This window comes from Vombatus ursinus, unplaced genomic scaffold (genome assembly GCF_900497805.2).
Source record: "Vombatus ursinus unplaced genomic scaffold, bare-nosed wombat genome assembly UNPS02014768.1, whole genome shotgun sequence".
Lineage (NCBI taxonomy): Eukaryota > Metazoa > Chordata > Mammalia > Diprotodontia > Vombatidae > Vombatus > Vombatus ursinus.
In genome coordinates this window covers 14,176,721-14,181,216 of record NW_020954546.1, presented here as the reverse complement: position 1 = coordinate 14,181,216, position 4,496 = coordinate 14,176,721, and the positions used below count along the sequence as shown (strand labels likewise).

At 50.5% G+C, this 4,496-nt stretch overlaps 1 protein-coding gene across 9 annotated transcripts in view; it reads right to left on the bottom strand.

Annotated features, from left to right (window-relative positions):
* The window catches only part of GTF2I (general transcription factor IIi), a 91,104-nt gene extending 90,930 nt beyond the window's left edge, over nt 1-174 (bottom strand). For all 9 annotated transcript variants that reach the window (XM_027861975.1, XM_027861977.1, XM_027861976.1 and 6 more), the window contains exon 1: nt 134-174. The gene's annotated coding sequence lies outside the window, so the exon portion shown is untranslated. The remainder of the gene's footprint in view (nt 1-133) is intronic.
* Between the last annotated feature and the right edge of the window lie 4,322 nt (nt 175-4,496).

The window sequence follows — 4,496 nt, the reverse complement described above, 5'->3', positions numbered from 1 at the left end:
CCCCCCCAACAATAACCACCCCCTCCGTTAAACCGCCCCCCACGTCTGCCCCTTGGCAGCGAAGGAGGAGGCAACCGGGGCCCCGGGCTAGGCCGGGCTGGGCCCGATCGGGCCGAGCGGGCCTCGGACTCACCCGATGCAGCGGCGGCCGCAGAAGCACCGGCGGCAGCGGCGGCGGCGGCGGCGGCGGCGGCGGCGCCGGGTAGCCCCGAGGCGCGGAGGGAGGAGGCGGGGGAGTGTGCGGGGCGCCGATCAGGCCGAGCCGGGGGCGGGGGCGTCCGGTCTCGCTCGCGGGCTGGCCGGTCCTGCCTGCGCCTGGGGCTGGGGCCGTCGCTGTCGCCGTCGCCGCCGCGCTCCTGTCACCGCCGCATGGCCGCCCCCGGCAGGGCCCACGCTCCGCGCACGGCTGGCCTGAGCGCCCGAAAGACGGAGGAGCAGAGCGCGGCGGGCGGGCGGCGGCCAGAGATGGGGCGCGCGAGGTGGGGGCCCGCGGCGGTCTGTGGCCCCTGTTGTCCGTTCTCCTCCTCCTCCTCCTCCTCAGCTCGCTCTTTTTTTTTTTTTTTTTTTTTGTTCCTAGAGAGCCCGCTGCGCATGCGCGTCCGCCGCGCCACCCCGCGGGAGTCGTAGTCTTCCGGGCCTTGCCCACCAGGCCGAGGGCGGCGGGGCCGGACTACGACTCCCAGGGTGCACTGCGAGGGCGAGCCCCGAACTCGGGGACGGGGCGAGAGCGAGCGGCGCTGGCCCGCCCGGACGAGGGCTGTCAATGGAGGAGCGGAGCAGGAGGAGCCGAAGACGAACATGGCTGCGGCTGCTGCTGCTGCACCTGGGGCCTGCTGGGCTGCAAGGGGGGGAGGGGAGGGGGAGGGGATCCCCGGCTCGGCTCTGCTCGGCCCTGCTCGGCTCGGGCCCGGCCTGCGACCCTGGCGCGGGCGCCCCATTCCTCACGAAGCCCCCACCTCCGCTTACCGACACAAAGAGCGGCTCCCGCTGCTGCGGCACTGCAGGGGCCTCCCGGGCCCGGCGCGCCCACGCCCGCCCGGGCACAAAGAAGTTTAAAAAAGAAAGAAATCGAGGACTGCTGGGAGGCTGGACAAATCAGAGCTAGCAAGCCTGGGCCGAGGCCCTGCCCAGCCCTGACCCGGGCTTGTAGATGCCGGGTAGGACGCAGCAGCCCTCCCTTTGTGCGGCCCCCGCCTGCCCGACCTCAGGCAGGGCTCAAGAATGTGGTCGGACGGAAAGGAGGTGCCCGGCAGGGCTGTAAAAATCTGGTTTCGGATTCAGGTTCTGGTGGCCGAATAACCAGCCAGACCTGCTGGGCTTCAGCCCTTCCTGTGTGAGCCCACCCTCCACCCCTCCGAAAACGCTTCAAGCCTCGAGAAGCATATGTTGGTGTGCACAGACGTGAGCGTGCACATCTATACATCGACACTGAATTGATGCAGCAAATAGGTGTTCCAAGACTCATTATTTTTAAAGCTTTAAACCACGGAAAGCTTGAGCTTCATCCTCAGTATTCACTTTTCATGACGCAACAAAAGTCTAAAATTTTGCTCAGTCTCTCCATCTGTAAAATGGATGAAGTGAAGTCTCTCCTCTCCCCACGTTTACCTCAAATGCAAACTCGCGTTGAATACTATATGAATTCGAGCTATTGTTTGGAGTAACTGGTACTGTGCAATGATACTTAAAAATTTCGTACAGTGGTCCTATGCAATATTAGGTGAAAAAGCATCAATTATTGCTTTAAGTTGTAAGTTTCTAAAAGGAAAGCGTTGGTGTGCTTGCCCACATATCGCCAGTATCATACTTACAAACACTATCAAAAAATGAGAATGGGGGCAGTGAAAAGTAGAAACTTCCATTTTTATCTTTTGGTCCCCTGTGCCTAGCATTTAGCAGGCATTGCATTAATACTTGTTGATTGACTAACTAGCTTGTCTAGGATAGGTGGTGGTGCCCTATGGATCTATTTCCCCAGGGTTTTTCGGTAACCAACTCTATTTAGTCATAAACTGTTTGCATTACTCAAAACTTCTTAATAACATCCTTGGAGTTAATTTCCATGCTTGCTCTCAAACCAAATAAAGATATTCTCTGTTGTCTTAATGCTCTTGCTGCTGATAGGAGAAAGCAGTGCTTCTGAGAGAGACTAATAGGACGGAACAAGGGTAGGCCTGTGCATTAGACATGAAGGCGTGCTAATGTTGAAGCTATGACAGCCAGTGATACCAACAGCATGTCACAGAGATAATTGTACCCTTTTACAGAACTTTAGGAAGCCTGATTTTCTGCAAATCCCGGTAGGAACCTTTCAGACTATTGGAAGCAGCTGAGACAAAAATCTTCAAATAATTAGAACTGAGAAATTGATTTGCAAGAAGATAAGATTTAAATCCCATAATACAGTATACAGTTGGGTTGATCAAGCACAGGGGTAGCAAATGTTACACAACATTTTGAAGAGTACAGTTAAGAGAATTGTTAAAGTAAGCTGGTACTGTAAAGTTAAGAAAAGGAAAACTCTAGTTCTCAATATTAAAACTTTAACATTCACTCTCCTAGGTGTATTAGGCTTCCTCTTAAGCTTTCTGAATTGTTCCAGCTATTGAGTTCTTTTATTCTAAATCTGCAACATGCATAGGCATGTATTTTTGTATCTTCACACATATGCACATGTCTGAAAATGTTTTTTTATTTTTGTGGTGAGGCAAAACAATTGTTGCACATGAAGTGCCTGTATTTGATTATCATTCATTCTGCAAGTACTCACTGAGCCCCTCCTATTTGCCAGGCATTGCCCTACCCACTAAGGATACAGAGACCAAAATAAAAGGAATGCCTCTTGCTCTTAGAGTTCTCATATTCTACATTGGGGAAACGATACATACACAGAAAAACAAATACAAAATATACATGGATACACAGATACAAAATGTGCACAGATCCTATTACAGTGGTGAATAGTTGAAAAGTTTGCAACTCAGGATGAATATGTTGCATTTGGACAGCTAGGTGGTACAGTGGAGTCAGTGGATAGATTCATCTTCTTGAGTTTAAATCTGGTCTTGGACACTGTCTGTGTGACCCTGGGCAAGTCACTTCACTCTCTTCGCCTCAGTTTCCTCATCTGTCAAATGAGCTGGAAAAGGAGATGGCAAACCACTCCAGTATCTTTGCCAAGAAAACCCCTAAATGGGGTTATGGAGAGTCTGAAACGACTGAATAACAACAAAATGAATAGCATTTGGGGATTTTAGAAATAAAGAAAGGAAAGCAAATTGAGTATGTAATAAAAATACTATCTTTCATAGACAAGCTCCAACATCAGTAAGACAAATTCCAGCAATGAGATTGGATTTTGTGCTGTTTTTCTTTCACCATGCTAAAGGAAACAAGCAGCCAACTTTAGGGGTACAATCTATGGAGTTAGAAAAGGGTAAAGCTTAAACCGTCCAGGAAACTTTGGCTGCATTCTTTGACTCCCTGAATTAGTCGGTTGCAGACAAGAAGGACGTCACCAATCTCTGATTTGTGAGACCTTGTAGCAAAAAGCCCCACTCAAGCTCAAAGATAAGTGCAGCCCCTCAGGTGGCTGAGAGAAAGGAGAAGACAGAGGCCAACAAGAGGAAAGGAGCAGATGAGAATAAGAAAACCGGAAACAAGATGGCAGAGACAGGCTGGTGTTTGAGAAGCTTCCAAGAGATGTGTTTAGCTCTGAAGAACAGGCACTCTGGCTGGCAAAAGTTACCTGCTTCGGGGGCAGCTAGGTGGCACAGTGGATAATGCACTGGCCCTGAAGTCAGAAGGACCTGATTTCAAATCTGACCCCAGACCCTTGACATGTACTAGCTATGTGATCCTGGGCAAGTCACTTAACCCCATTGCCTAGCAAAAAACAAACAAAAAAAGTTACCTGCTTCCTCAGTGGACAGGGGAGCTCAGAAATCAACCCCTAACCTGGAATGAAGTTGGAAGTGGGGAAGGGGGGGATGAGTTACTCAGGAAATCTACCATATTTAGAAGAAGCGAAATAGAGAAGGATCCAGGCCAGGAAACACAGAAGAAATACAGCACCAATGACATCACTAAAACAGTCATTCAATGCACAAGACACTTTACTAAGCATTGTGGGGGATACAGGGTGCTTAAGACTTGTTCTCTGTCCTCCAGAAACTTGAAATGCAGTGGAGAAGACAAGGTTCACCAGAATAAATGCCCTGAGAATTAGAAACAGGAGTAGGGGAGTTTTGAGGAAAGATGACTTCTATTTGAAGGATTAAGGGATAGGGAAGGCATTCTTCCAAAGATAGCATTTGAGCTAGGCCTTGAAGGACAGAAGTCTGGCTGTCTAAAAATGTGAGTGGCCTGGCCCTATTGTGTCCTCTTCTCTCTCACCTGTTTTCAGGCCAACCCTATTCTGAAAGCCTACTTGAGCCCTGCCCACTTCTCTCAGCCCTTTCCATGGTGCCCTTCGGATTGTCCCCCACAGACATTAT